At 41.0% G+C, this 20,219-nt stretch overlaps 1 long non-coding RNA gene across 1 annotated transcript; it reads left to right on the forward strand.

Annotated features, from left to right (window-relative positions):
* Nucleotides 1-3,824: 3,824 nt before the first annotated feature.
* LOC306642733 lies at nt 3,825-17,211 on the forward strand. Its single transcript, XR_013758636.1, has 4 exons — nt 3,825-4,049; nt 4,244-4,393; nt 6,234-6,514; nt 16,943-17,211. It is a non-coding gene; the product is annotated as an uncharacterized lncRNA (long non-coding RNA).
* The last annotated feature ends 3,008 nt before the right edge of the window (nt 17,212-20,219 follow it).

Genomic DNA, 20,219 nt, shown 5'->3' on the forward strand with positions numbered 1-20,219 from the left:
AAGTGTGGAAAAACTGTCTTCTCTCTTAATTCCACAATTGTTTCTTTCTTCTTTTTCTTTAAATAATACTTTACTGTAATGAATGATGAAGACCAGATTTCCAATGCAAAGTTCATTTGGTACACCAATATCCAATTCAGGCCCATTGAATACTCTCTGTAAGCACTTTAACACTGAGCTACACTCCTAATCCTATGCAATCAGTTTTGTCCCAATTCACAAGGTTAGTCTGCAGATGTACACATAATCTTACTAGCTCAAATTCAATTTGTATAGAATTGCCATGGAAAGGAGCAGATAAATGATCTTTTGCCCTACCATCTGTACATTGCTGTTGTAAAGACCACAGCTAACTTTGTTCACAGATATATGTATGTACACACACACACACTCACACACACACACACACACACATTTCTGAACATGGATGTTTACCTAATCAGGGAACTTTGGAGGAATGGCAAAGGCCCTGTCTGCCTCCTGCATACACGTTAGATCTGCACATAGGGGGCAATTAGCAGTGTCACATATGACATAGTGTCTTCCCCATTATTCTTTGGAAGAAAGTGATACTAATTACCCTAATCCCAGAAAGAGCATGGAGGGATTTTTCTTCCCCATGTATTGCAAGGTTCAGTGAATCCATGGTACAATTTTAAAAGTTCCAACTAAAATCATGCCACGTAGTAGAAAAGGAAGAACATTAACTTGCTCTGTCTACAGAAATTGGTCCACATTGCAAAGTCCTCAAAAACATATAAGGAAAGTTTTCAAAGAAAGCAGTTGAGCATCCATATTTATTGGGAGGGCTCTATGTATGTAATAATAGCTGAGTACTCTAAATCCAGTAAGCACATTAAAGGAATAGGGAATTTAGAGGGTTACCCAGACCTAATTCTTTGCCAGAATAGACCCTATGGATGGATAGAGTATGAGAATGGCACACACTGATGTTTGGACCAGTGAACAAGAATCAAAGGGATGTGGTGTAAAGGGGGTCAAAACAATAGTCCTAAATAAGGAGCCTGAGCTTTAGGGTAGAGAGCTTGCAATGCTGCAGCCAGTGGGGTCTCCAATGCAGGCACAGCAGGTTTGTAATAGTGAACATCATTATGGTCATTTCAGGTGCAGTCACTGGAAGAAGGAGCAGCCTGAGGCTCCCCCAGGAGAAGCCGCCTTGCGGATGACACCTCACAGACGCTGAAGCACTTCCATCCTGTCCTGCAGGCGCTGGGCGCTTCCAGGCAGCAGCCCTCGCGCATGCGCACGCCCAAGGCCAGAAGCGAGTGGCGCTGTTCAACTATCCAGAGTTCATTGCTTCCACTACCCAGAACGACGCGCAGACGCGAGCGCTGATGGCGGTTTCCCAACTGCTGGCGCGGCTCCCGTAGCGGCGTCTAGAGTTGGTTCCTAGCCTAGAGGTACTGAATCCGCGTGGCTCTACCTTCCGACTCCTTAGTGCGCCTGTCTTAGGTCCTGGGCGGCGGGCCTCCCTGCTGTGTGTTCGCGCCAGCGTTGCCGCCTGTGGCCTGTTCTCACCTGGACGCAGGCGGCGCCCAGACCAGGCCCTGCGAGGCCCCGCTTGCCTCCTGTCCTGGAAGCGAGCGTATTTTGGAGTGTGTGAGCTTGTGTATGAAGGTAGTATAAATTTTTTTGAATAGTGGGGGATATTTGCCTATTCCTATGTAGTGGGTAACTGAAGAGATGAGATGCCTATGGAGAGTTACTGGTATATTAAGTTTGTGTTGGCTGCCACACAACAGGGGTGTGTGTGTGTGTGTTTGTACACATGTGTGCATATTTGTATTTGTTGCATGTACTAGCAATAGTTGTGAGGAGGCAGAAGATTCAGGTGTCAATTAGTATGTGTATTCAAGGGATATGGAAGTTGATAGAAAGTTATTTGTATGTAAGTGGGAAGGAAGGAAGTATATATGCGATGGTAAGGTGACGTTGTGCTTTTAAACGGGCTGTGGAAATTCGGTTTTAGTGATAAATGATACAGTTCTTTGTTAGTATTTGTTAGAAATAAAGTTTGTTCTAGTACGGTGTGATATTTTGGGATTTGTAAGTGAGCTTATGTATAGCAGGAGTTAGTTTTGTGTCTTGGGCATGCAGATTGGTTTCTGGATTCTAACATGAGTACTTGAATTCTGTAAGTTACTTCATTGGGAATAAAGTTGCTAGGAGTATTGAAAATGTATTTCTTCAGAAAATGTGTGACATTTCTAGATCCATATGGTAATGTTTGACTGCAGAGCTTGGCAGTTTGCTTACTGGTGATGTGGAATGCTGCAGTTTTGGGGAATCTCTGTATTCATGTTTGAAAATGTTTGTGTCTGTCCATTTCTGTGTGGAAATATGTATAGATCCGTATTTAGAGATTAATAGGTACATGGTTTTTCATGTGTGCTGGTTTTGAACTCTCTGTACCATGCATGCAAGATTATAATTTTTGTGTTTTGTGTGTAGGCACACAAGTGATTAGGTATATGTTCATGGATCTGTGGATGTGGTATTTAGAATCTGTTTGTATACAAATGCTCAGGAATTATGTTTGTGTTTATTGTGGCACATAATTCTTGAAGATATTGGTGATGTTAGTAGATTGTGTGGTCCTAGTGTATAATTATGGTTCATCTCATTCATTTGAGAAGTCTAGGTTGTAGGTGGCTGAGTGTGTCTTGAATTCGTGGGGCTCTTGGCCTGTGTACTCTGGCAGTTGAGAAAGGTTCATTGTGTGTTTGAGGTTCAACTGTGTCTTTGGGTATTGTGGAATGGATATATTTTAAGAATTCTGGGCTTTCACTGATAATTCTGAGGAAAGGCTGTGTCCGGGAAGGGTATGTCACAGTTAGAGTCTAAGTCTTTAGCTCCAGAAAGAGTGATTTATCAAACTCTGAGAGTGGAGCCAGTGTTATAGTGGAGACCTAAGTTAGTAATGCCAGGCTAATGAAATGACTGCCAAGGGAATTCACAAGCAGTGAGCACACCCAGCTCTGGGGAGTGGCTATGCAGGAGACAAGGCTGGAGGGGAAAACTTTTCCAAGCTCTTGGGTATCCATATCACAACATCACATGCCCTGGTTTCCCACTTGGAGCACTAGACCAAATGTTTGCCCTACTTGCTATTTTTTCCTTGTTAGTTTCCTGTTCTTCCATTTTGGGCTAGTTATGTTTCCCCTTGTGCCATTGTATCTTGGAAATATATTTACTTTCTTTTTGAGTATTAGGATTATAGCTGACATAACCACAAAAGGTTTGATTGTGGTACTTTACTTTCACCTGAGTCAGCCAGTACCTGACGAGTAGAGAGGTGGGAGAAGAAAAGAGTTCATTTTGCAGTAATTCAACATGAATGGGTAGCTGCTGCTTTCATCATGCTTAGTGCTGCCGAGTGAACGTGTATATACTATGTTATGAGGGATTGTTCTCTCAGTTTTGGACTGGTGGGCACAAGGGGGTAGTTCACTATTCTTGACAGATGTGCTTTTTCAGGAGTTGGGATAGTGTGGGTCTTATCTGGGTCCAGTGGACACTGAGCCATGCCAGACTTTTGAATCTAAGTTTACGTGATTGTTTAGATGCTTGCTAGATTCTGAAGGTGTGTGCATCTGGTTTCCACACTAGTCTGTCTCTTCTCTACACTTCTGCCAATGCCTTTGAATTTGGACATTTCCTGTGACCTAGAAAGGGGGAGTGCCCAGTCCAAAGGATATCATTTTAACTAACTCTGAGGTTAGTCATTAAGAGAAAGGGGGAGTGTCCAGTCCAAGGGATAGCATTTAACTAACTCTGTGATTAGTCATTAAGAGAGGGATGAGGGTGTGGGGAGGAAAGAAAGTTATGCTCATGAATACAAAAGAAGAAAGAGTGGAGGAAAAAAACCTTTTAATTCAGGGTTCAGTATCACTGTGTTCCCTTGAGTCTCAGAGGAGACTTTGGAGGACTATTGAGAAATGCAGGCACTGTGGAGGTTTGTGGACTCATGGAGATGGACTGAATGCATTTATTTTTCCTGAGACAGACATGAGCTTTTTGGGACAAGGGTAGATATTCTGGTATTGACCTTTAATGTCGCCAAAGGCTTACCTATTAAACCTCTGGTTCCCACTATTGGGAGGTAGTGGAATGTTTTGGAATTTGGGGCCTAGTTGATGGAATTTAGTTCATTTGGGATGTGCCCCTAAATGGCTACTAGGACCCCTGTACATTTCGGGCTCTCTTTCTCTTTGCTTTCCAGGTGCCATGAGGTGAGCAGTTTCCTCTGCCACACAGGCTCTGCCAGATATTTTGCCTTGCCACAGGTACAGATGCAAGAGTGGCAAACGACCATAGATCTGAAATGATGAGCCAAAATAGATCTCTGCTCCATTGAAGCTGATGATCTCAGGTACTTGTCACAGGGTTGGAAAAGTGATCAGGACAGCTCATGTCCAAAATACAAGAGGCCCCCAGTGCCTCCCTCTAACAAAGTCTGTAAGTAACAGGGAACAGCTATAACAGGGAACTCACTCATCTTTTGAGCCAGAAACATGCCAGTAATGTCCCCACATTAGAATTGGGGCATGTAAGGATGCCCAAGGCCTCTTGTGTGAGAACACTTCAGACCCCATTCAGGAATTGGGTCCAATGTGGCTGAAGGGAGCCCAGGTGGACAAGCCCGGGCCGTTCATGGGAACAGACACATCACAACATTATGGCTTGGCAGTTAGGAGTCTTCTGTCTGTGCTGACAGTGGAGACTCAAAAGGGTCTATTTTGAGTTCCCCTTCAATGTCCCAGAGTAACTACATCCCAGGAAAGTTATCTGAGAGGGCTTTATTTCTATATGAAGTGTTTTCTCAGTATTGAGTACTTATTGAGTGACTGGAATGCACCTTTAAGTGCTTTGCACTTTTATATTCCATTCCATTTTCAACACCAAGTTATGTGATATGTGCCTGAAATCTTCATTTTCACCCCTCTACTTCTCACTGCCATAGTAGGCAGAAAATCTTCCTTTGTTGGAGAGGAAGAGGGAGCCATACTAGAGAGTAAACCCAGGAGTGCTTTATCACTGAACCACATCTCCAGTCCTTTTTATTTTTTATTTTATTTTTATTTTTATTTTATTAGGGTCTCCTGAAGTTGATTCTGGTCTCTAAGTTGCTGAGGCTGGCCTGCAACTTGTGATCCTCCTGTCTCAACTTCCTGACTGGTTAGAATTATGGGTAAGTGCCAGTATGCCCAGCTCATCTAATTTAACATTGTGAAATTGTGAAATCTGTATTGAAATCAAAGAGATCCATTTTGACGATTGTAGATGATAGTGTCACTGTCTATGTTCATGGTTTTGATCACTCTCTGGAGATTTAAAAATGTGACTAAAATGGGGCTAATCATTGACTAAAATAAGTTTGTCTTAAACTGGTCTTTGTATTTGGGTGATAATGTTTGTCCCTATGTGGCCACGATATATGGTGAACTATAACCTAGCTTAATATTCAGATATGCTCTAACCTATCTTAACTGTAGAAATTTGCTTGTAACTAAGCAACTAACTCTCAGCCATTCATAGCAATGCAGCTTCAGACAATCACGTGCTGTTGACTGACCTGACCACTGGCTTTTGGTCAGACTGCAGCTAATCAGATTCTTTCCAGATGGCCATTCCTTTTCTCTGATGGTTTGTGTAATGTGCAGAGGTAATGCAGTTAAACCGTCTTTGGTCCCAAGTGCCCCCTGGTGCCAGAATCTTTTTTTTTTTTTCTTTTTTTTACACAACTTTTTCTAAATCAAGTTGTTCTCAGTTTTTCTAAAAACAGTTCCAATGTAGGAACCACCATGAGAAGCTACCAATTTGTTCCTTGTGGCATATGGAGGAATTCAGAGACTTTTTTTCTGACCATTTTTGAGCCATCTAGGAGTAGATTGAGCTGAAATTTCCAGTAAAACAGAAGAGGCTGACTTGGGAATAACTGTTTTTCCACCACAGGGTCAAAAGTTAGACCACAGCTTGAGAGCACTGAGATTGGGAGAGAGATTGTGACAGCAAGAGTAGTATACGGTGAGGGTGTCAAGGGGAAAACTGTGAAGACCAGCCCAGAGACCTACAGGAGTAAGGCCCTGGAAAATGCAGGGATGCCCATGAAACGTCCCCTGTGAATGCATGTCCTGTCCAGACAGCATCCTTGTGGGCTTAGGGAAGAGCAGCACCCATCAAGTAATATTTTCTTTCTTTTTCACTCCCAGGGTAGCTGCTGGACTTGAAGTGGTCAGAAGACATGACCACTAGACTTGTGTGCCAGGAGAGGTAGCTGTATGAAATGCCAATGAAGAAGTCTACCTGCTGCTTGCTGGCCTGACTCTGCAGGATTTCAGTAAGCCTGGCTGTTCCTGAGAGCAAATGCATAGTTTGAATGCAGTGCCCTCTATTGACTATTAACCTGGGAGTGGCAGTGTAATTACTGTAACGAGACTTCATTTTGTCTCTGGAGAGAACCATGGATTTTTCCTTATTTGAACATAAACAGGTAAGCCGTGGGGACCCTAGATTTCACCCAATTACTGGAGACACCAGCACCAAGGAGCTGGTGCGCATATTTAGTTGCATAGTCAGTTGGAAGAACTCCATGAGTGCAGCTTGTTCACAGTCAAAACAGCAGTGACTGGGATTAGTGAAAACAGTTCTTTAACACCAAAGTAAATTAGTAAAAACCTGCTAAATATCATATTCAAAAAAGTGAATTGAAAAATTATGTGAAAGTATATTCATTTGCTTCTCAGAAGTGTAATTTTCTAGTATGTATTAAGCATTAGCTTTTTTTGCTAGAAAATTAATAGGTTAAATCTGGAAACACTATATCACAATTGTTTGTACTTTTATTTAGCAAGTAAAAATTAAGTTGGCAATCATACAGTAAAAATAAAAACAATGATAATATCAAAATCATCCAATAGGAATTATGCAGTGTTTGAATATTGTATCTTCTATTCTATTCACTACAACATTATTAACATTCATTCTCATTTTAGGAAGTGATGTTTGCAGATACAGTGGCTTGCCAAGTCATATACTTGGAATATGGAAAGTTTCTCTCACTCCTGGGACCACAGTGTACAAAAGAAATTCATACACCTCTTGAAGTTTTTCTTGATGTTGGACATAGGTATGTAAAGTGTTCCTAGCAACAGATTATTGCAGGAATATAAAAGGGTGGTGGGGTGGTCTTGCTTGCAAAGTTTCAGCAGGATTCCTGATAGATGTCTGTCGGGCCAAGTGGTTGTTTGCAAGAAATGGTAGAGGAGAAGGTAATGAGTCCAGAGATGGGAATGGGACAGGAGTAGGTAATTTGACAGAAGGCAGTGGAACAGGAGATGGCACTGGTACAGAAGCAGGGAATAAGCAGTTCGGAAATGAGGAGCTCTGTGGGGTGGTTCCCCTTGAGGGTGTCCTTGAGTCACAATGAAAAGTCAGGCTGGGGCTTGGCAGAGGTGTGGGGCAGGCCATGGGTTCCGGAGGATGAGATGTGGGAGAAGAAAGTCCATGTGATTGAGGTGAGTGTTGTTCCAAAGGAATCACAGACTGTGGTGACTGAGATGCACTCAGGTATGAGTACAACCCCTCAGACAAGGAGGGAGACATTAATTTTGGTGAGGAGGTGGAAGCCAGAAGCAGAGGGTGCTTGTTCACAAAAGACAGGGAAGGCTTGGGGAAGAAAGCAGTGGTTAGAGCATCGTGCACAGGCAGTGTTCATGATGGGTGGACTGCATCTGACTCTGGTTTGCACTTTTCATCTGGGTCTTCTCCTTGTAAGACATGGTGAAATTTGCTGTCTTCATGAAGCTTCCCTAGGTGGCTGCAAGCGATAAGATGCACAGGTTGTAGCTGGAGCAGATGGGGCCAGGAGGTTGTGCACATGGGAAGGGGCAGGCACCTGAGGTTTATAGCCCCTTGCTGCCACATATTCCATGTTTACAAAGCCCTTACTCTTTCATACCCCAGAGCTTTAGTGAGATCCTGCCCCATGAGAACTTTGTGTTTTAGGATCATATCATAGACAGCAGCTGGAAGGATACAGGAAGAAGTGGAATGTTACTTACCTCTGTAGAAGGGAGACCAGAACTTCAGTCCTTCCACTTCCCTCCAACAATCCCTGTAACATGAAAATGGTGACTGGGTTATTGTGGATAGGAAGGGTGAGTAGAATGTCCATATGGGGCAGATTGTGTGAAAGTAGTCTCTGGAGAGCAAGCACCAGTGTTCAAGGCCACATGACAGGTGATAGGGATAGGAAGGCACACAGAACTGTTGCACTTTGTCATTTCCTTCCACCTCCACTAGCCCCACTGTACTCATAATCACACTGTGGGGAGAACAATTGGACCATCTCAAAGATGAATGGATCTTAGGAAAGTGAGAACTTATCCACACTTTGACCAGGAAGTCCCACTTCCAAATCCAGACAGCATGGCTCCATGATGGCCCACACTGTCCTACTGGACATCACCTATCCCTGGCCCACCACAGCTTCATTGTGAGCACAGAACCTGAGAAGTATCTATAGGATGATGATTTCCTTCCTGAATATTCACTCTCTTGTCTCTGCTACTGAGATTCTCTGGAATGTTCTTCATTCTCTTGGGTCAGGGGACAAGAAGTCACCTCTGGGCTGGGAGTGCAGCTCCTTACCTTTCAGAATGCCACTCTTCTTCCCTTTCTTGCTCTGTCCCTTCTTCACCTTTGGATGCAGACCAACAAGAAAGGAAAAGAGGCTGGTGCCCCATTAACCCTCTACTCTCCTACACCAGTTGTAGACATCCCATGTTTCTGAACAGCTTAAGTGTGGATCGTTAGCTAATGAGGACCACTTTAAGAATGTTTTTAAAGTGGCAATTTTTTTTCCTTTGGAAAACATAAAAAGGGAATTTTCTCTCTAAACTGCACCATGGATGTCCTCAGTCACTGCTTGTCCACTCAGAATCAGACTCATTTCTATAGGCTCTTCTAGGCTGCCAGGCAAGATTGTGCTCCCTGAGGCCAGAGGTGCCTCCAGCCTGTGATGGAGGGCCTCAGGGCTCTGCACAGCCCTCACATCAGTCAAGCACAGAGGAAAGACTTTTTTCTGAGACTCCTTCCAGGAGAAGGTGACTAATGGACCAGTCCTTAAACCTGTTTTTCTTCACAGGTTCCCAACTCTCTCAGGAATCCAGACCTCTGAAACTGAATCACAATGTGTGTTTTTCTCTTGATCATGCAGCTCACCACTTGGATAGTCTGGGAGCTTCAGAAAGAGAAGAACTAGTGCAGACCACCTCCTTGCCCTGCCCCAACTGTCCCAGAATGATGCTCTGTTGTGTCCTGAGATTTCTGTTTTTTGAAGTGTCTCTAGTTATTTTGGAAAAGTGGAAAGAAGTGTAGACAATAGAGAACCTGTTTTACTGGTGAGTGTCGCCTGACAGTTTCTTACTTTGGAATTTCTTTTTCCTTGGTGTTGGGAAAAATGGATCACCCTGGAGGCAGGGTAACAGGAGGAGAAAGAGCCCCAGTCCACACACAAAGCCAAGGATCATATCCATTGCCCAGGTGGTGAAGCTGGGGTTCAGCCATGAGGCACTAACGCTATTCAGAGGAAAGAGAGGATTCTCCATCATCTGAATGGCACTGTCCATTTTGGAAAAATGAGTCCTGAGAGGTCTCTTCAGCAATGGGGAGTAGGATCCAGGCATGTAACACAGGGCTGTGCTGTCTCATCACAATGGGATCCTGAGAGGAGGGGAGGGTCAAGAAGAAGAGGCTGCAGCACACCCCTGCCCCACCCTCCAGTCCAGCATGTCCTTCACCCTCCTGGGCCTTCAAGATCCCTACTTCCAACTCTACCTGCTTGCCCTGCCCCAGGAGGCCTTAAATAATTTCCTGTTGTTTTTGCCTAGCATCCAGACATGATCAACTTCCTGTTAGATCTCTTCTTAGTTTCCTCAGTAGTACGTTGTTTTGATATTAGGTTGTTTCTGTAGTTGTTATTTTGTAGGGATTATTACTTTCATGTTCTCCTCTCTCTGCTGTTTCAGCTTTCTCAATCAATATTTTCTTTCGTTGAATCAACACAGACATAGAACAGAAACCTGTTCTTTACTTACTTAGTTTTGTGCATTTTAAATAAAATTTCTTCATGATGGTTTTCTCATTAATTTTATTATCTTTATGTAGAGGGTCTTGAACAACACAACAAACACCTAAAGTAAATATACGATTCTTCCAAATCCAGAAGAACAGGTACAGAAAATGAACAAAAAACCTTCAAGGAAATTTTTGAATGTTTCTCATATATATTTTCTTCAACTTCAGTGATTGTTCTTCAAATTTGCTGATGAAATTTTGGGGATTTTCTGTATACACACACACCTGCCCAGACATCCAGTTATTCATGTGTGATGTGCATATCAAATATGCATCCTATAATATATATAGGACTGGCTGTTTGTTTTGATTTTACAAAGGGGAAATATTGAATCTGGAGGTCTGAGTTTTCTGTCAAATTTGTTAAGTTTCTAGCCCTTGTTATCCAAGAGTTTTTCTTCCCCCTTTTCCCTCCTTTCTCTCTGAGTCTCTCTTTGCATGTGTGTAGATAGCCTTTCTGATGGGGATGTCCAGGTCATGAGCACCACTTGCTGGAAAGATCTCTGCCCTGTGCTGCTGTGTTGGCTCTGCTCCTTTACTATACACCAACTGACTAAAGTTATGTGTGTCTGTTTCCGGGTTATGTTTACTAATACTTCATTGCATTTCTTTTCTACATTTATGACAGATTTAAGTCTGTAGTTGTCTTGTAATCTTACACATGTGTTAGAATGTAGTTCTTTGGCTTTTGTGTTCTGAAGAGATTATGAACCTATCTTGAACTGATGTAATGGCCTTAGTGGGTCAGTGTCTGATAAGTTAGATTTCTATTCAGATGGATAATTTCTTTTTGAGTTACATCTAGCATATTTGTTTTGCATGGAATCAATTTATTTCATGCAGTTTCTTGAATTTAAGAATATTGAGTTCTTTGTGGTGTCCCTTGACTATCTTTGTAATGTCTAAGAAATCAGTATTGATGCCACCTTATGAATTTCTGATCATCATTTATATATTTTTTCTGTCATATATTTCCTAGAGGCTCATGGATTTTGTGATTTTTAAAATACCTTTATATTTTTAATGCAGTGCTGAGCATCAAACCCAGTGCTTCACACTTAGTAGGCAAGTGATTGTTCTACCACTGAGCTATAGCCACAACCCCTTTAGTAATTTTTACTTGACACATAATCACACATATTTATAGGACTTAATAGGCCAAATATAATATTGTGATACAATTATGTCAGATCCATTTGTGTTTGCTATCCATTGCTTCACAAACTTATTTCTTTGGTGTGAAAAATTTCAAACTCTACTTTTTAGCAATTTAAAAATATACAATACAATATTAAGTATCATCCCTATATTAATCACCATTTTGTCTCTGTGAGTGAAATATGTGACAAGAATAACTTAGCAGAAGAAAGATTATTTGGGGTTCTACCATCTCCATGCTGGGCCCAGGTGAGATATACATCATTGCGTGGGCATAGAAGAGGAAAGCTGCTCAGTTCATGGCTGATAAATATCATAGAGAGACAGGCATGGTGGCATACACCTGTAATCCCAATGGCTCCAGAGGCTGAGGCAGTAGGGTAGAAGGATTTCAAGTTTAAAGCCAGCCTCAGACACTTAGCAGGTCCCTAAGTAGCTTATCAAGATCCTGTCTCAAAACATACATAAAAGTGCTGAGGTTGTAGTTCAGTGGTTAAGCACAGCTTGGTTAAATCCATGGTACATAAAATTTCAAATAAAAGCAGAGAAAGGGAGACAGGAGAGAGAGAGAGATTGAGAGACAGAGATAGAGAGAGAGATAGAGAAAGAGAGAGAGAGAGACACCCCCACACAAACCCACACACACCCAGTGCCAAACACAATGTTTTCTAATGTTACATTATATTTTCAATAGGCACACCTCCAGTGACCTAATTTCTCCAGCCACACCTACCTGTCTGCAGTTAGAGACTATGGTCCTTTCCAATTATTAATTCACATAAAGGAGTAGTCTGCATATAAGTTTGCAGATCTCATAATCCATTCTTTCTCTTGTGAATATTTCTGCATCACCTAACACATGTACCTTGGGTGGGGGGACACTCCTAGATCCATATCCATGAAAATCACCATTCTGTAGTGGACTTTTAAAGATAAGTTCCCCACCCTTTGATTTCCTGCCATTTGCATATAATATGCATGTATGTTCTTTGTTAGTGCTGCTTAGATTGTTTTCAATTTACTCTGCTTGGTGAAGGAAGATGTAACTATACTTATGATTAGATCTCAGTTTTTTAGTGACTCTGGGGTCCTGAAAGACTCATTTCCCCAATTTCCTCATTTTCTCACTTCCTCATTTCCTCATTTTCCCAACTCTGATTGGACAGGATATTTGGAGGGAGCAGGTCAGCGTGTTGCTGGGACATGAGTCAAGTGAGTTTGAGAAGATGAGTGGACTTGATTCTTCACATAGAAGTTGAAGACCCGGTCCTTGTGGATCCTGGGGGTCCCCAGGAAATAGATATCTCCCACACAGCCTATGGTGATGAGTCCTTCCTATGGGTACCCAATATAATAACCTGCTAATGACCTTGCCTAGTTCACATAGTTCTAGTTCACATAGAAATTGAAGACCTGGTCCTTTTGGATCCTGAGGGTCCCCAGGAAATAGATGTCTCCCACACAGAAGGGCTGTGGGTAGGCTGTCTGTCAATCATCCTCTCTCAGCCTATGATGATCTCTCCTCCTAGCTATGGGTGCCCCATATGGTAACCTGCTAATGACCTTGCCTAGTTAAAGCCAAGTAACTCTCACAGAGTGGGCTTGTGTCTTCAGAAGGTACCTGCCAAGTACCTGCTGTCCTAAGGTGCTAGTATCACAATGGAGGGACAGGTAGCAAGGAGGATGTGGTGGTTCCTTGAGTCTTGCTTCTTGCACAGCACTTCACCTGCCAATACACTCGTACATACAAGGGTTAACTAATTACACCCATGAGAATTCAGACATCACTGACAAGATGTCTGAAATACAGATTTATAATCCTGTCAGGAGCAAGGCATCTTGCTGTAGAAAGGAGGTATTGGAAGATGTTACAAGAGGCATAGTGACCTGAATCCTGGCATTGGGTTTAGTAGACAAACAGACCCATGAAACAGAATAGGCAAAACAGAAATAAATGTGTGCATTTATAGTCACTTGCTTCTCAACAAAGGTGCCAAAAACGTATCTTGGAGAAATGACATCCTGTTCAACACAGTGTATTTGAAAAAAAATGAATGATCACATGCAGAAGATTGAAGTTTGACTCCTGTTTCTCATCAGTACCAAAAAAACCAACTTATAAGCCATCAAAGACTTTAATGTAGGACCTAAAACTCTGAAACTGCCAGAAGAAATATTATGGAAATGTTTAAGATTTTTTACATACTTGTTACTTTCCTGGTTAGAACCCCAAAGGCATAGGCAACAAAAGAAAAAAAAAATTGACAAATGGTATTTCATCAAGCAACCAACAAACTTCTGTACAGCAAAGGTAGCAATCAACAAAGTGAAGATATGATCATCAGAGAGAGAAAAGCTTTGCCAGCTATACATCTGACAAAACTCAAAACCACTTAACATAAAACACATCAACCAAAAAAAAAAAAGGGAAAATCATCTGAAATGACGCTTTTTTGAAGAAATACAAATGACCAATAAACACATGAAAAGCATGCCCAATGGTTAACAATCAGGAAAACACAATTTGAAATTATGAGATTCTATTTTATTCAGCTTAGAATAGCTATAATATCAAAATTAATGAATAGTAAGATATGAATAAAATGGAACACAAAAACTGTGGAAATGTAATTTACTATATCCACTTTGGAAACAGGTGGAGTGTTTTCAAAACCTGAAAATAGAAGTTTGTTATGACCCAGCTGTCCCACATCTAAGTGTTTATCTGAGGGAAATTAAGCCTGCCTCTATGTCTGCATTCCTATGGTGATTGTGGCACTGTTCATAATAGGCGAGGTAAAGAATCAACCCAGTGTCCATCAGGAGGGGAATCAAGAAAGAACATATGTATACAGATATGTGGGTGGGTGTGCATGTGTGTATGTATACATACAGACATATATAGGTCTATGTCTATGTATGCTTATGCACTTTATGTGTATATATGTATATATGCATATTTTACATGCATATGTATATATTTTTAATCTTTACTTGTACTCATATTTTTTATATATAAACATATACATATATATATACATGTGTGTATACATGCATATATACATATATATAATATATATACAGATATATACATATATATGTATATCTATATATGCCAGATTAGTATTGGACCATAAAGAAGGATGAAGTCCTGTTACTCACAGGAAAGTGCATGGTACTGGGGATATTGCATTAAATGAAATGACACAGAAAGAGAAGAAGACAAGTGGTGCATGTTCTCTCTCAAATATGGAAGCTTAAAAAGAATGACTTGAAAGTAGAAGAGAAATTGCTAGGCATTAGAAAAGGTGCTGGGGGAGGTGGTGTGAGGGCCATGTATACATGTGTGGAAATATTTCAGTGAGTTCCATTTCTTTCTACAATTATTATGTGATACTAATTAGAATAAAAATAAATATAGGACATCTGGCATCTCCAAAAAATAATAAAATAAATCTTGACTCAGGGAGATACTAAAGCAGCCTTTCTATACTATATGTCCTTGTGAACTATATTAATGAACAAAGAGAAATAGAGCACATTTCTAGAGTCTGGATACCCGAGAGCACTCGCAGAAGCTTGCTCTAACCCCTTAACATAAAAGGTCCCTCATACCAATGAGAAATGTGCAGGGACTCCTCCTGCCCTTTAGGAGATTGTGTCACCCACACCAAGGGAGGTGCCAATCCTCTGCAGATGCCCTTGGGTGTGTTTGATGACAGAGTGGGACACAAAAAGAAGCTACTGCTTCACATGGGGTGGGATTGTGTGAAATGTCCCTCCCTGGAAAGAAAAAGGACAGCACCATTTTAAAATTTGTTTTTATTGTAAACAAATGGGATACATGTTGATTCTCTGTTTGTACATGGAGTAAAGGCATACCATTTGTGTAATCATACATTTATAGGGTAATGTAGTTTGATTCATTCTGTTAGTTTTTCCTTCCCCCCTCACCCCTCTTTTCTCTGTATACAGTCCCTCCCTCCACCATTCTTGCCCCCTCCCACTCCCCATTATGTGTCATCATCCGCTTATCAGTGAGATCATTTGTCCTTTGGTTTTTTGAGATTGACATATCTCACTTAGCATGATATTCTCCAATTTCATCCAGTTGCCTGCAAATGCCATAATTTTATTATTATTTATGGCTGAGTAATATTCCATTGTGTGTATATATATATATATATATATATATATATATATATATATATACACACACACTACCCTAAGATTCCATCTCACATCTCACCCCAATTACAATGGCGATTATCAAGAATAAAAGCAACAATAGTTGTTGATGAAGGTGTGGGGAAGAAGGTACACTCATACATTGCTGGTGGGGTTGCAATTTGGTGCGACCACTCTGGAAATCAGTGTGGAGATTCCTCAGAAAGCTTAGAATGGAACCACCATTTGAACCAGCTATCCCACTCCTTCACCTATACCCAAATGAAAACACTTTGATAAAGCTGAAATCTGTGGCTGCATTCCAAATGTCAGTAGGGTACAGAGACAATGTTAGTCATATGTGTTTTCTGCCACCTGCCACCACTGAGAACCACCTTCTGGGGGAGCTGCTGTACACTGGGGTCACCTTGCCCCTCAAGTTTGCTCTTACTGCCTTTTAAAACTACTGTGAGTAGATGACCCCAGTGTCAGCTGTGTCCCTTCTCCTCCTATTTTTATGCCCTTCATTGGATTTCCACCTGCACATATTCCTCTAGGATCCAAGTACGGAGTTTTTGATTTGCTAACAATATCATATATTGCATCCTATTGGACAATTCTCATTTTATTTTGTGAACTAGAGAGGCAAACAGAGCCAGGAGCTCCTAGGAAATCAAGTCCACAAGAATTAAGACAAAATTTATGAAGGGTTCATATGCCATAATTTACATACAGGTGAAGCATCCCCAGTCTGATAACCAAAATAGAAAATGATCCCAAATCTGATATTTTGTGAACATCAGAGCAGTGCTCAAAACCTTTTAGATTTTGGAGCTTTTTAACTTTTACCTTTTTGAATTAGGGATGTTCAACTGGTAAATGTGTGGAAATATTCCACAGTCTGAAAATTCTGAAGCATTTTTGGTAAGTTACTCCATAATACGTTTTGGCGAAAACAATTATTTTCTCACATTAATATCTGTGTCATTTATTTTCTGTTTTTTAGTGAATTAAAAGCTAAAAGTGATATATCAAAAGAGAAAAATTGAGCAAATAATGAGATTTTAAAAATACAAGTTCGATTTTACTTTTTTTTCATTTTATATCACGGGTATATTACAGAATTAGAACATAATTCTGTGATATAAATGGCTGGATTTTACATGATGATTTCAGAATTCCAATCCCTGTGCTAAGCATGAATATGCTGTGTCACATTTCCTTGTAATGAGACGAATGTTTGACCTTCTGCAGGCTGCCCAGGACACTGTATCTTGTAGTCAGTTGAAACAGTCATGCAGTGCTGTCCTGGCATATCCCATGGACTTCTCATCATAGGCATAAAACCTACAAGACATCTAACTTCTTTTCTTTGGAGAGTGGGTGGCAGTACCACAGATTGAACCCAGGGTGCTTTACCACTGAGCCACATTTCCACTCCTTTTATTTTTACTAGGGTCTCCACATTGCTGAGGTTGGCCTGGAACTTGGGATACTTCTGCCTCCATTTCCTGACTGACTAGGATCATAGGCATGCACCACTATTCCTGTCTCATCTAAATTGACATTGTGAAATTGTGAAGTCTGTATTGAAATCAAGCAGATTCGTTTTGACAATTGTGAATGACATTGTCACTGTCCATATTCATGGTTTTGATCACTCCCTCAAAAATTTATGAATATGAATAAAATGGTGATAATTGTTAAACTGAAATATATTTGGCTTAAACGTTCTCATACTTGGGTGATAAAGTTTGTCCCAAAGTGGCCCCCATATATGGTGAACTGTAACCAATCTTGCTATGCAAATCAGGTGTAGTCTATCTTAACTGTAGGAATTTGCCTGTAAGCCAGCAACTAATTCTCAGCCAATCACAACAGGGCAGGTTCAGGCAATCTCCTGCTGAGGACTGAGTCATCTGACCATGCGCATATGGTCAAATGTGCTGACTACAGCCAATCGGATGGTTTCCAGATGGCACTTCCTCTTCTCTGATCCTGAGTTTAATCTATGGAGGTGAGGCGGTTAACCGTCTTTGGTCCCAAGTACCACCCGGTGCTAAAACAGTTTTTATTCTTTCTTTTTCTTTACACAAGCTTTTCTAAATCAAGTGTTCTCAGTTTTTGTTAAAACAGTTCCAATCCAGGAACCAACTGTGAGAACCTGCCTCTGTTCCTTTTGACATTTGGGGCAATTCAGAGAGTTTTCTGAACATCTTTGAGCCTTGTAGGAGTAAAGTGAGCTAAAGTCCCCTGTAACACAGAGGAGGCTGACTTGGGAATAATAGCATTCCCACCACAGGGTCCAGAGGTAGATTACGGGTTGAGAGCCCTGAGGTTGGGAAAGAGGTGGTGACATGAAGAGTTCTACCTGATGATGGGGTTGAGGGGAAAACTGAGGACCAGCCAGGAGACTTACAGGAGAGGAAAGATGTCCTGGAAACCATGGGGAATGTCCTTGAAGGAGTCCCCTCTGAACACATGTGCAGTCCAGACACCATCATTGTGGGCTCAGGGAAGAGCAGCATCTATGAAGTGATAATTTCTCACTCTTTACTCCTGGTGTAGTTGCTGGAATTGAAGTTGTCAGAAGACACGATCACTAGGCCTGTCTGTTGGAGGAGGTAGATTATCAAATGCCAATGGAGAACTCTACTTGCTGCTTGCTGGCTGGGCTGTGCAGGATTCCATCAAGCCTGGCTGTTCCTGAGAGAAACTTTGTATTTCAATGCAGTGTCCTTTTATGACTGTTAACCTTGGATTGTAATTCCTGTAAAGAGACCTCATTTTGTGTCTGGAGAGAACCAGTGGATTTTTCCTTATTTGAATATAAGCAAGTAAACTCTAGGGACCCTGAATTTCATCCAAGGGATGGAGACACAGCAGTAAGTAGCAGATGTGCACAGGCAGTGTGGAGAGAACAGAGTCAGTTTGAAGAACTGCATGAGTGCAGCTTGTTAATCATGAAAGCAGCAGTAATTGGGATTAGAAACACTTCTTTGACACCAAAGTAAATTAGTAGAAATCCACTAAATATGTTCAAAAAAGAAAACTGAAAAATGACTTGAAAGAATATTCATTTGCTTCTCAGAATTGTAAGTCCCTAGTATAGCTTTTGTCCTAGAAAATTAGTTGGTTGGTTCTGGAAAAAATATTCGACAATTGTGTTTAGTTTTATGTAGCGAATAAATGTTAAGTTGACAATTATCAGTAAAAAATAAAAATGATAAAATCAAGATAATCCCATAGAAATTATGCAGTGTTCTAATATTTTAACTCATTTCTCCTTCAGTACAACATCATTAATATCAATTCCCATTTTAGGAAGTGCTGTTGGAAGATTCTGAGTGACTTGCTTATGTCATAGACCTGGAATGTGGAAAGTTTCTCTCACTCCATGGACCACAGTGTAAAAAAGAAATTCATGCACCTTGTGAAGTTTATCTTGATGTTGGACAGAGGTATGTAAAGTGTTCATAGCAACAGATTTTGCCAGGAATCTAAAAGTGTGGTGGCAAGGTCTTGCTTGCAATTTTTTGGAGGATCCCTGAGCTGATAGATGTCTGTCTGGTCAAGTGGTTGTTGGCAAAAATGGTAGAGATTGTGACAACATTAGGGAGCAGGTGACCGCAATTTCAAGTACTGGACAAGTGGGGAAAGAAGAGCTGTAGACAATGAGAGTGATGAGGGTGAGAAAAGCTAATACACAAAACTCTTTAGGACTTCAGTGCTGTGCCAGCCATGTTTCCTAGAGGATAGCTTAGCATTTTCTATCCCCATTCACTGTGGCTGGCATAGCATTATTTTATATCTTTCTGCATGTTAGTTTCACCTGTGTGGTTTGTGTACCTGTGGTACCATGGGTGTGAGAAGCATGGGCCACACGTTTATGGAGAGATGGAGTGTTCTGGATATGAAAGCTCAGTCTAGGTACAAACACTCTAGCAAAACTGAGTATCCACAGACACCCACACCTGTTCATAAAATGCAGCAATCCACATTGGCTCCTGAAATAATTTCAGTTGATTGTGTTACAGTAGCATGGTTATGAATGTTACTGACCTTAGAAAACACAGGGGAAAGCCATTGGGACTGTCTGGAGTGTGATGTGTCACTGTTAATGTGGTGAGAAGAACTGAAAGTGTACCTGTGTTGGGGGAATCTCGGAGGACTTTCTTCTGTAGAAGTTCATTAGAAATAAAAGTGCTTGAAGTTATCAACAGTGTTCTAGTCAATGAACAGGAATTGAAGATGGCATGACATATTCTTCCACTCACATTGTGTTCTTGAGTGCCTGATTCAATGAAGTGAGTGTGAAACCTGTTTCAAATAAAAGTCTGTTTCAAAACCAAGTTTGCAACAGATGTGAATGTCACGTAGAGAGTCATGTGGATTTAAAAAGTCATTTCAAGTTGAACACAGTGGAACAAACCTCTATTCCAGCTACTCAAGGTTCTGAGGGAGATGACTTCAAGTTGAAAGCCAACCTCAGCAACTTATCAAGACCCTATCTCAACATGAAATAAAAAATGGTCTTGGGGTGTAGGTCAGTGGTAGAGCTCTTGCTTGTAGTAGGCCCTGGATTAAATCTCAAGTACTGTGACACAAAACAAAACAAATTATTTGCAGCAACATATTTTGATGTGAGAAAATTAAAAAAAGAGATGTATTTTTATTATTTTCTCCAATATCTTCCTGTTTGGTTATCTATTTCTTGGTATGTGTAAAAGTGC

Source organism: Sciurus vulgaris, assembly GCF_902686455.1.
Source record: "Sciurus vulgaris genome assembly, chromosome: 13".
In the NCBI taxonomy this organism is placed as follows: Eukaryota; Metazoa; Chordata; class Mammalia; order Rodentia; family Sciuridae; genus Sciurus; species Sciurus vulgaris.